The following is a 12,925-nucleotide window of genomic DNA, read 5'->3' on the forward strand; positions in this document are numbered from 1 at the left end:
CCTCATCGACTACTTCTCCAGCTACCCGGAAGTGATGAAACTATCGGACCTCACGTCCAAGTCCGTCATCAAAGCCTGCAAAGAGACGTTTGCCAGGCATGGGATACTACTCACGATAATGAGTGACAACGGTCCATGTTTCTACAGCGAAGAATGGTCCGACTTTGCACGATCCTACCACTTTAGTCACATCACATCCAGTCCCCATTACCCGCAATCAAACGGGAAAGCCGAGAAAGGGGCCATATTGTCAAGCGGTTGCTGTGCAAGGCTGCAGACTCAGCCTCGGATTTCAACCTGGCGCAATTGGCATACAGGGCAACCCCTCTGTCGACTGGTTTGTCTCCGGCGCAGTTGCTCATGAACCGCAACCTGAGGACGACTGTTCCAGCCATCCATGTTCCAGACCTTGACCACCTCACGGTGCTGCAGAAGGTGCAGCGATCCAGGGACCAGCAAAAAATCACGTATGATGCTCATGCCACGGGTCTGCCTGTGCTGGCTCCAGACGGTGTTGTTCGTGTTCAGCTGCCTGAGGGAGATTGGTCAGCCCCAGCTGTTGTCGTCAGACAAGCTGCTCCCAGGTCTTTCATAGAACATAGAACAGTACAGCACAGAACAGGCCCTTCGGCCCTCGATGTTGTGCCGAGCAATGATCACCCTACTCAAACCGTCCAAATGGCTGATGGCTCCATTTTACGGCACAATAGAAGGGCGCTGCGTAAAGTTCCCTGCACGTCACCCGACCACACTTCTCCGCATGTCATCATGCCTCCTCCAGACATCTTGCACCACGAGGCCACCGGGCTGGCAGCGATCCCAGCTGTCCACAAGGCCACTGAGATGGCAGCCATCCCGCCTGTCCAGGTGCCAGCGCGCCCCCCCCCCCCACCTCTGCGACGATCGACGGGTATTCGTTGCCCACCACAAAGACTGAATCTATAGACTTAAATCTTGCAAATTTTGTTCAGTTTGCTCTGTATCTGCACGATAAACACCTTCCCATGTACATATGTTCATTCATTCTCCACTTGCACATAGAGCATGCATATACAGCCACATTCCAAAATTTATTTTAAAAGGGGGAGATGTCGAGATGTCATAATATCCACTCATGTATATCATGAGATGCAGACAGGCAGTGATTGACACACAGGATACCCAATGAACACACACGGCACAGAATAACCAATCACCAGACAGGACACTACCACTATAAAGCCCACAGGGCATTAAGGCTCTCCCTCTCTCACAGGACACGGCTAGGGAGATAGTCTCAGTGCACAGGCCAATGAACATCATCACCATGTGATAGAGAGCTAGTCTGGTCAAGCCAGTAGGAGGTTATCAGTTAGGTTAATAGAGTGTCAACCCACAGCAGATTGTGTACATCAATCACCAGGTTCAATAAAACAGTGTTGGACCATCTCCTGTGTCGGAAGCCTGTTTCTCGTTTTACTGCATCCAGTTGCAGTCGATGTTAGACCAACACAGATAACACATCAGGTCTTAAAGATGGTAGTGAGATGGAGAGGCGTCGTTTTAAGGTAGAACTCTGAGCCTAACATAGTAATTTTAGTTATAACAAATTAACTTTTAAAAAGCAGGAAAGAAGAAAAAGGCTTCGAGCAAAATTCCGATTAGAGGAGGGAGGGGAACAGGTTTCCTCTTTAACCAGGCGTTTGGTCACTTGTCTTCATATCAGCAGTAGAGTCAGAGTTTGTTTCACAGAGCTCCTGCTGAAGTGTTTTATGATAAGTTGTGGTGGTGAAATGGTACATTGACTGCCCCGTTACTTATCTCACTTCAAGACTCCGATTTCACTCCGTCCAAAGCACAATCGATAGCACTGAGCTTAAGCCCATTTGTAATGTTTTGTGGAGCCATAAAACAGAAATGACTGGAAAAACTGACCAGGTCAGGCGGAATCTGTGGAGAGAACATTTCAGGCACAAAAATAGAATATATTGGAAATGCTCAGAATTGTGTTATGCTGCTTCGGATAACACAGGCTGCTACTTGATGCAGTTTTAACTAAAGGATGCTCCAGACTCTGAAATGAGTTGAACGTGTTTATTGAACTATTAACACTGTTCTCAAATGAGTTTGACTCTCTGCTAATCTAACTATAGTAACTCAGTCTAATTGTACCAGCTTGCTCTAAGCCATGTGCTGGGGTATGATGCTGCTGATCAACCCTGTCTAACCCTCTAGATGTCTGTCTGTGGCAAGAGGCAGGGTATGAGTGCCTCATCCCTTTTATAGTGTTTATGTCATGGCCGCTTGTGGTTATGCCACCTCTGAGTGTCCTGACTGCCCATTGGTTGTGTCCTATTCTGATTGTTCATTGGTTGCATGTTTGCACATCATGACATCGCCCCCTCTTTTTTAGATGTGTATACATGTGAATGTGTCTGTCTAATGTGACTGACAGAGGAATACAGAACAGAACAAACAAAACAAATGCTCATAAGTCCAGTCTATGAGGCTTGCATCTGATCCTCATCGACCGCCGGACAGGTGGTGGAGGGGATGACGGTGTCTGGACCGGCGAGTGGGAGGTACGACTGGCAGTCTCGTGGTTTGAGGTGTCTGGAGGTAGCAATTTGAAATGTGGAAATGGAGGGGAAAGTGTTTGTGGCAAGCAACTTTTCGCAGTGCCCTTCGATTCCTTCACACAATGGAGCCATCTGCCATACGTATGACATAGGATCTGGGCGTGGCCTGTCGAACAACGACAGCCGGAGCAGACCACCCACCATTCGGTATCTTGATCCTGACCGTATCTGCCATGGATAGCATGTCCAGACCGGTGGCACGTGCGTCATAGCCCTGTTTCTAGCTGTCGCGAAGCTGCTGCATCTTCTGCAGTACCGGGAGGTCATCAAGGTTGGGCAGGTGTATGGCTGAAAGCATAGTCCGCAGGTCCCTGTTCACCAGCAGTTGAGGTGGCGACATGCCAGTGGACAAGGGAGCCGCCCGGTACGCAAGTAGTGCAAGGTGTATGTCGGAAGCGGAGTTCGAGGCCTTGCTGATGAGCTGCTTAACGATGTGCACCCCTTTTTCGACTTTGCCATTGGACTGCGGATAGTGCGGACGGGAGGTGACATGCCTGAAATTGTAGCTCTTGGCAAACATGGACATTCTCGACTGTGGAACCACGGGCCATTGTCGCTCATGTCAGTTTTGGGATGCCATGCCGTGAGAATGTCTCTTTATGTTCTTTAAACGGTGGCAACCTTTCCTCGACTTTCTGGCTCAACGATAGGGTACTGGGACAGTAGCAGCAGCAACCCGGGGGGGGGGGGGGGGGGGGTGGGGGGGGGGGGGGCGTTGATTATGTTAGCTTATTTTATTTAAATTTGATTTATCTAATTTTAATTTATGGTTAAGTTCTCTTGTTTGGGGGGGGGGGGGTGGGGGAATGTGATACATGTGATGTTACGGTATGGGGGAATTGTGGGTGTTATGGGACTGTTAGTTGCATATTACTGCTTTTTGCTATACTTTTTGTTAGATTTTCTGCAAAAAATTCCAATAAAAAAAATTAAAAAAAAAAAAAAAAGAGAATGTCTCTTTACAAGCTTTGATGACGGTCCGTGAGCTGAGGTCTGGCAGCTTCAGCACCTCAGGATAGTTCGAAAAGTAATCGACGATTAAGATATAGTTGTGACCATTCACATGGAATAGGTCAATGCCAACCTTGGACCATGGAGATGTCTCTAGGTCATGTGGTTGGAGCGTCTCCTTGCTGTGCGCTGGTTAGAACCTCTGACAGGTTTTGCAGTTCAGGACCATGTCCGTGATGTCCTGGTTGATGCTGGGCCAGTAGACAGCTTGCTGGGCCCTGCGTCTGCACTTTTCTACGCCCAGATGTCCCTCATGAATCTGCTGCAGCACCATGACCTGGAGACGTAGCGGGATGACTATCCTGTCCAGCTTGAGCAGGATGCTGTCGATCAGCGTCAGGTCGTCCTTAATGTTGTAGAATTGAGGGCATTGCCCTTTCTGCCAGCCATTGCTGAGGTTGTGGATGACTTGCTGCAACAGGAGGCCTTTGGCCATCTCTTCTCGGATGAGAACGATCTTCTCATCTGTTGCCGGGAAAGTGCTTGCATACAGTTGTACCTGCAACTCAATGTGCTGGATGATCTCCAGTGATTCACTGGGTGAGTTGACGGAGCGGGACAATGCATCGGCGATGATAAGCTCCTTGGCAGGGGTGTACACCAAATTGAAATCATACCTCCGGAGTTTGAGCAGAATTCGCTGCAAACAAGGCGTCATGTCGTTCAGGTCCTTTTGGATGATGTGGACCAGAGGCCTATGATCTGTCTCAACAATAAATGTTGGCAAGCCGTAGACATAATCATGAAATTTGAGGATGCCGGTGAGAAGACCTAAACACTCCTTCTCAACCTGCGCATATCTGGTCTCAGTGGGTGTCATTGCCCGTGACGCATATGCTACCGGTACCCAGGATGACGTGTTGTCTCTTTGAAGCAACACCGCCCCAATGCCATCCTGACTCGCATCTGTGGATATCTTGGTCTCTCGATCTGGGTCAAAGAGTGCAAGGCTGGGTGCAGTGGTGAGCTTGGCTTTCAGCTCCAGCCACTCTGTTCGGTGCTCCGTCTTCCACTCAAAGGCGGTTGATTTTTTCACCAGGTTGCGTAGGGCCGTGGTGTGTGTGGCCAAATTCGGGATGAACTTTCCAAGGAAATTGACCATTCCCAGGAAGTGCAGTGCTGCCTTCTTGTCCTCGGAGACTTTCATTGCCTCGTTGGCTTTAATTTTGTCTGTGTCCGTGCGCACACCGTGTTGCGAAATCTGATCGCCCAGGAACTTCAGCGTGGATGTCCCAAAACAGCACTTGGACCTGTTTAGCTTGAGGCCATGTTCATGTATGCGTCAAAATACTTTCTTGAGCTGTGTACCTGAGGTGGTCACAGAGGACCAGACGGGCTTTGTCAAAGGTAGACAGCTTACCGCGAACATCAGGCGCCTGCTGAACGTGATAATGACCCCCTCCGGGGAGAGAACACAAGAGGTGATCGTCTCCCTGGACGCAGAAAAGGCCTTCGACAGAGTCGAGTGGAAATACCTCATAGAGGTACTGGAGCGGTTCGGGCTTGGAACAGGGTTCACCGCTTGGGTAAAGCTCCTGTACAACGCTCCCATGGCGAGTGTACAGACCAACAATACCAACTCCCAATACTTCCAGCTGCACAGGGGCACCAGACAAGGATGCCCACTGTCCCCGCTGCTGTTCGCACTAGCAATTGAACCGCTAGCAATCGCGCTCAGGGCAGCAAAAAATTGGAGGGGGATCCGAAGGGGAGGTAGAGAGCACAGAGTCTCACTCTATGCGGATGATCTGCTCCTCTATATCTCGGACCCACAAAGCAGCATGGACGGAATCATCGCGCTCCTGAAAGAGTTTGGAGCCTTCTCGGGCTACAAACTCAACATGAGCAAAAGTGAGATCTTCCCAGTACACCCGCAAGGGGGGGGGGGGCAGCACTAAAGGGGCTGCCGTTCAAACAAGCCCGACATAAATTCCGCTACCTGGGGATCCAAATAGCCCATGACTGGAAAGGGATCCACAAATGGAACCTCACCAGCCTGACGGAGGAAGTTAAAAAGGACCTGCAAAGATGGAACACACTCCCGCTCTCCCTCGCGGGGAGAGTTCAGACGATCAAAATGAACGTACTGCCCAGGTTCCTCTTCCTGTTTAGATCCATTCCGATCTACATCCCCAAGGCCTTTTTCAAAGCGCTGGACAAACTCATCATGGCGTTCGTATGGGGGGGTAAAAATGCTAGGATCCCAAAGAAGGTCTTACAAAAAACAAAAACCAGGGGAGGGCTAGCCCTCCCGAATCTACAATTCTACCACTGGGCAGCAACAGCCGAGCGAGTAAGGGGATGGATCCAGGAGCCAGAAGCTGAGTGGGTGCGTGCGGAGGAGGCCTCCTGCATGGGAACCTCCCTCCGGGCCCTCGCCACGGCAGCACTCCCATCCCCACCCAAAAAACACTCCAGCAGCCCAGTGGTGACAGCCACCCTCCAATCCTGGAACCAACTGCGGCAGCAACTTGGCCTGACCAAAATGTCGAACAGGGCTCCCATCTGCAACAACCATAGGTTCACACCAGCACTGACTGACGCCACCTTCAAAAGGTGGAGGCAGGACGGGGGGACACTGACAGTCAGGGACCTATACACGGACGACAGGATCGCAACACTGGACGAACTGACAGAGAAATTTCAGCTAGCTGGGGGGAACGAGCTACGGTACCTGCAGCTCAAAAACTTCCTACGAAAGGAGACAAGGACGTACCCACAACCGCCACGACAGACACTACTGGAAGACCTACTGGACGCAAGTATCCTAGAGAAAGGGAACTGTAGTGACATGTATGACCGACTGGTAGATAGGGACGACACCGTACTGGACGCAACAAGAAGGAAATGGGAGGACGACCTGGGGATGGAGATAGGGTGGGGACTCTGGAGCGAAGCACTGCATAGGGTCAACTCCACCTCCACGTGCGCAAGGCTCAGCCTGACGCAACTAAAAGTGGTACATAGAGCCCACTTAACAAGAACCCGTATGAGTAGGTTCTTCCCGGAGGTGGAAGACAGATGTGAACGGTGCCAAAGAGGCCCGGCCAACCACGCCCACATGTTCTGGTCTTGCCCCAGACTCGTGGAGTACTGGACAGCCTTCTTCGAGGTTATGTCCAAAGTGGTGGGAGTGAGGGTGGAGCCATGCCCGATAGTGGCGGTCTTCGGGGTTTCAGAACAGCCAGATCTATTCCTGGGGAGGAGGGCGGACGCCCTTGCCTTTGCCTCCCTGATCGCCCGCCGTAGAATCCTGTTTGGCTGGCGGTCAGCAGCACCGCCCAGAGCTGCGGACTGGCTGTCCGACCTCTCGGAATCTCTCCAAATGGAGAAAATCAAATTTGCCATCCGAGGGTCGGACGACGGCTTCCACAGAACGTGGGAGCCATTCATGCAACTGTTCCGGGACCTATTTGTGGCCAATGTACAAGAGGAAGAATAGTTGGGGGAAGGTAGCGGGAGGGGGGGGGGCTACAGGTTCGGTACGGGGGTTCGATGGCTAGCTAAGGCCCAAAACCAAACTAAATAAACATGTTGAGGGGGGGGGGGGGGGGGGGCGCAGTTACTACTACGAAGATGCTTACCTGTAAATATGTATGTTAATTTTTGCGTGTTTGTTTTTTTTTTCTCTCCTAACAATTTGTAATTTGTTCAATATAAAATATGAAAACTGAATAAAAACATTTATAAAAAAAAAAAAAAATACTTTCTTGAGTCGCGACAGATGTTCCTCTGGGGTTGTGGACCAGATTATGATATTGTCAACGTATACACGAACCCCTTCTATTCCCTCCATCATCTGTTCCATGATGCGATGAAAAATCTCTGATGCCGAGATGATGCCAAATGGCATTCGGTTGTAGCAGAATCTGCCAAAAGGCGTGTTGAAGCATCTTCTGCTGGATTCTTCAAGTTGGATCTGCCAAAATCCTTGGGATGCGTCCAATTTTGTGAAGAAGCATGCGTGTGCCATCTCACTCGTGATTTCTTCCCTCTTTGGGATGGGGTAATGTTCCTGCATAATGTTTTTGTTTAGATCCTTGGGGTCAATGCAGGTCGCCCGAAGGCTTCTTTACGCACACCATCAAGCTGACCCAGTCGGTTGGTTCAGTGACTTTGGAGATGATGCCTTTTTGTTGTAGACTCGTGAGCTCTGCCTTCAGGTGCTCTCTCAGCGGAGCAGGGACATGTCGTGGTGCGTGGACCACCGGCTTGGCATCAGGCCACAGTAGAATCTTGTACTTGCACGGCAGCGCGCCCATCCCGCTAAATACATCTAGGGTACTGGGTTAGGATATCGTCGATGCTGGCCTGAAGATCCGAATGGGACGGCGTTGTGGTATAAACCCTTTGAATGAGGTTCAGTTGCTTGCAGGCATGCGCACCTAGCAGGGACGCCCTGTCTGGTTTAACAATCTCGAAGCGTAAGCTTGCTTGTGTGTGTCGGCTGGACATCTGCAGATGGCAGGACCCCAGTGTCTTGATTATGTTTCCATTGTAGTCCAGGAGTTTGCAGGCAGCTGGAAGGATTGTGAGAGGCTTCTTGATTCTCTTGAAGACCACCTGCGAAATCAGATTGGCGGAGGCACCTGCGTCCAGTTTGAACTGGATGGGGCAGTGGTTGACCTTCATCACTGCATGCCATTCGTCCTCGGAATTGATTGGACTTGCGATGGTGTGGCGTATTCGCACTTCGTAATAATGCCCACTCGGTAAGTGTTGTCCAGGTATTCATAATTTGGATCCGTCGCACTGCCTGAATTAGAGTCATGCATTCGGTGTTGCACACTTCTGAAGTGCTGCTGTCAGAATTGGGAGCACTGGCTCCTGACTGATGGTGCAGATCTGCACAGGGTTGCATAGTGGTTTGGTTTCCCACAGTTTAAACAGCGTTTGCCTCTTGCAGGGCAGTTTTTTCTTAAATAGGTGATGCCGCAGTTCGCACACGTCATGACGTCGGCGTCATGATGCTCAGTTCGTTGTTGCCCATTCGCGGTGCGGTTCTCGGACGTCTGCACCTGTGCAGTGCAGTTTTCGGCTGCTTCGTGTTCCCGATCGCATTGCGCATGTGTCGGGCCCTAGGAAGAGAGCGCGAAATGGCCGATTTCGTCAATGTGGAGGGACTGCATCCAGGCGATGTCCTGAACATTCTCCACCTCATGGGAGGCTTGTTTTTCACTTTCTGCTGTTTTGTACTGTGAATAGCGATTTTTAGAGTGCTCGTGCACAGAACACGTTTAAATCGCGACTGGCAGGGTCATGTGTTTGATTTTCAACAATTGCTCTCGCAGAGGATCAGAGTGGACTCCAAAACGATTTGGTCTCTGATCATGGAGTCAGTGATATCACCGAAGTTGCAGGATTGCGCTAGCAGTCTAAGGTTAGTTGGATAGGAGTTGAAGGATTCGTCTTCACCTTGCATCCTCTGCTTGAATATGTAGCGCTCAAAGATTTTGTTGGTGTCCACCTCGCAGTGGCTGTCAAATTTGTCCAGGATGGTTTGGTACTTTGTTTTGTCCTGTCCTTCAGAAACGTGAATGGAGTTGAAGATCTCTATCGCATGGTCACCCGCAGTGGTGAGTAGAAGAGCTATCTTCCGAGCATCGGTCACACCATTGAGGTCGGATGCTTCCACGTATAGTTGAAATTTCTGCTTGAATGATTGCCAGTTGGTACTAAGATTGCCGGTGGTCCTGAGCTGATGAGGAGTCTGAATCTTGTCCATTGTGCCTGTATTCAGTAGCTGGTTGTCACGGATCTTGCTGAGTTGAACTAAATAGATTGAACAGTCACTCCTGGTATCATGTTGTGTTATGCTGCTTCGGATAACACAGGCTACCACTTGATGCAGTCTTAACTAAAGGATGCTCCAGACTCTGAAATGAGTTCAACATTTTTATTGACACTGTTTTCAAATGAGTTCGACTCTCTGCTAATCTAACTGTAGTAACCCAGTCTAACTGTACCAGCTTGCTCTAAGCCATGTGCTGGGGTGTGATGCTGCTGATCAACCCTGTCTAACTCTCTAGATGTCTGTCTGTAGCAAGAGGCAGGATGTGAGTGCCCCATCCCTTTTATAGTGTTTATGTCATGCCCCCTTGTGGTGATGCCACCTCTGAGTGGCCTGACTGCCCATTGGTTGTGTCCTATTCTGAGTGTTCATTGGTTTCATGTTTGCATATCATGACACTCAGCAGGAAATGCAAATTACTGTGGGTGCTGGATTCTGAAACAAAAGCAGAAAATGTTGGGCAATTTCAGCAGGTCTTACAGCATCTGTGGAGAGAAAACAGAGCTAATTTTTCTCGTCTGGATGACTTCCTCAAAGCAGCCTCGCGACGTTGGCGCCGTTCTCTCCACAGATGCTGTTAGACCTGCTGAGATTGGTTTATTTCAGATTTCCAGCATCTGCAGTATTTTGCTTTTGTCTGAGTGTCTCCCGTGAGGATGTGTGGATTACAGAACATTCCCACCTAGAGGGGGCGATCGCGAGGACGGGCCTCTGACTTGCGCCACTGGACCATCTTGCCACCACGGCGACACGCTCCTCGGCTGACATGCGCAGTGCACTGGTTAGACTGGGACTGACCGTTGCTGGAGGCGCATGCGTGGGAAAGGGCGCTGAATTTAAACGACAGAGTGGAGCGGAGCGGCAGTTGGTGCTGCTGTGGGGGAAGAGCGAGTACCGAGAATCATTTATTCATCCATCGGGATCCGGTGAGTGAGTGAGGGGCTGGTACCAGGGAATATTCAGGCTTTGCACCGGGCAGCTGCCGACCTTCGTGCTCACTGTAACTGGACTGGGGTCCAGGGTGTAACCCCAAACCCCACCCTTGGTCTGTCACTTCCCTCTCCCCCAACCCTTCTGTGCCCCCCCCCCCATGCTCCTGACACCCAGGACTTTCTCTCCCCCCGCCCTTAAACTGTGCTTTCAGATTAATTTATTTATTTGCAGTAACCCGACTGAAAATTGTCTGCAACTCATTTTTTTTTAAGATCAAGTGTGTCGCCTTTTCAGAGTTAAAAAAATCTTGTAACCTTTTTTTAAAAATCGGAGTCTTAAAGTGAGCTATGTAGCAGGTTAGTAATCAATGTCCCATTCCACCACCACAGCTTATTATAAAACCTTCAGCAGGAGCTCTGTGAAACAAACCCTGTCTCTGTACTGCTGATATGAAGGCAAGTGGCCAAATGTCTGGTTAAAGAGGAAAAGTGAATGTAAACCTGTTCCCCTTCTCTTCTCTTCCCTCCTCCCCGCCCCCTGAGAATCTCTAATCTGTTTTTTGTTTGAAGCTGAACCCAAGAATTTCTCAGCTGGGTGGAATTTGCCCAGTGGAAGTTTGCCAGGTTACACCCTGTTTTAGAAATTCCTGCTGGCTCATGGAATGTTCTCACCACTCACTGAGCTCAGCTTAAAATGAAAAGCTTTGCAACTGCCATGTAATAACTAACGTCCTGCAATTGCAGTCTTTGTTTTTTTTAAAACAAGTGCTGGGCAGCACGGTAACATTGTGGATAGCAAAATTGCTTAACAGCTCCAGGGTCCTAGGTTCGATTCCAGCTTGGGTCACTGTCTGTGCGGAGTCTGCACATCCTCCCCATGTGTGCGTGGGTTTCCTCCGGGTGCTCCGGTTTCCTCCCACAGTCCAAAGATGTGCAGGTTAGGTGGATTGGCCATGATAAATTGCCCTTCGTGTTGGGTGGGTTACTGGGTTATGGGGATAGGGTGGAGGTGTTAACCTTGGGTAGGGTGCTCTTTCCAGGAGCTGGTGCAGACTCGATGGGCCGAATGGCCTCCTTCACTGTAAATTCTATGATCTATGATTAAAGAAAATTAATTTTTGTTCTTTCAAATGAGATCAATTTTTCCAAATGGATTTTTGACTATTTGGGTCTACTCACTTCCACCACCCTGATATGCTCCAATTACTCTCTGTTGTGAATAAAGGAGTGTGATCCTTTGTATTCGGACCTGATCCTGTAGTCTAACTTGGAGAACCTTCTCTGAACCGTTTCCAGTGCATTTCTTTAGTAAGGAGACCCAGTACACTAGATGCAGTCTCACCAATGCCTATACAGTTGTAGCAAGGGTTCCCTACTTTTATTACTCCATCCTCTTGTAATCAAGGTTGATATTCAATTTGCCATCCTAATTGCTTGCTGTACCTTCATGTAACGTTTTTATAATTCATTTAGTGTCTCCTAAATTATCTGCTTTTCTATTCTTCCTTCCAAAGTGGGCATTGTACTCCATCGGCTAAATTTATGCCCACTTACTTAACCAATCTATCTATACAGTGTAGAAGGAAGCCATTTGTCCTATCAAGTGTGCACCGACCCTCTGAAAGAAGATCCTACCTGGGCCCCATCCCCATAACTCCACTTAGGGGCAAGTGGCGGTCAGCAGCTCCGCCCAGAGCTGCAGACTGGCTGTCCAACCTCTCGGAATCTCTCTAAATGGAGAAAATCAAATTCGCCATCCGAGGGTCAGACGACGGCTTCCACAGAACGTGGGAGCCATTCATGCAATTGTTCCGGGGCCTGTTTGTGGCCAACGAACAAGAGGAAGAATAGTCAGGTGGCCAAGAATCAGGGGGAAATGGACGGTAGCCGGGGTGGGGTGGGGGGGGGGGGGGGGGGGGGGGGGGGGGGGGGGGGGTGGCTACGGGTTCGTTATGGGGGTTTGATGGCAAGCTAAGGCCCAAAACCAAATTGTAAATAAATGCCTATAAACATGTGCCGTGGCCATATTGGGGAATGTAAAATATGTATGCCGGTTAAAGGGGGCGGCCACAGTTGTTATTATGAAGATGCTTACCTGTAAATATACATGTTAATTTTTGCGTGTTTTTTTCTAATAATTTGTAATTTGTTGGATATAAAATATGAAAACTCAATAAAAAACATTTTTAAAAAAAGGATTGCGAATCTTTGGAATTCTCTAACCCAGGTGGTTAGTCGATGACTCTATTGGTCATTGATGTACTTGAGGGATTCGGCAGGAAAGTGGACAAGAGCACGAAGATCAGCCATGACTTTACTGAATCGGAGAGCAGGCACACATGGCCTAATGCTGCTCTTATTTCTCATGTTCTAATTACTGCCTAATATCTTGGCTAATTACTCATATATTTTCTTTATGGATTCTTGCTACAGGCAAATTCTTTGCATTTCAAAAACTTATTAGTTGTAATATGTGACCTGCTTGGAAATGTTCTTTAAGATATGGGGCTGGTTTAGCACACTGGGCTAAATCGCTGGCTTTTAAAGCAGGCCAGCAGCACGGTTCAATTCCC

General features: G+C 49.2%; 1 protein-coding gene across 9 annotated transcripts in view; it reads left to right on the forward strand.

The window, feature by feature from the left end:
• The window catches only part of LOC119971478 (anillin-like), a 170,516-nt gene that overhangs the window by 50,465 nt on the left and 107,126 nt on the right, over window positions 1–12,925 (forward strand). For 8 of the 9 annotated variants that reach the window (XM_038807049.1, XM_038807057.1, XM_038807051.1 and 5 more), the window contains exon 1: window positions 10,214–10,346. The exons of the other annotated variant lie outside the window; for it this stretch is intronic. The gene's annotated coding sequence lies outside the window, so the exon portion shown is untranslated. Of the gene's footprint in view, window positions 1–10,213; window positions 10,347–12,925 lie in introns of those variants that run through there. 9 annotated transcript variants of the gene reach the window in all.

This window comes from Scyliorhinus canicula, chromosome 9, assembly GCF_902713615.1.
Source record: "Scyliorhinus canicula chromosome 9, sScyCan1.1, whole genome shotgun sequence".
Lineage (NCBI taxonomy): Eukaryota > Metazoa > Chordata > Chondrichthyes > Carcharhiniformes > Scyliorhinidae > Scyliorhinus > Scyliorhinus canicula.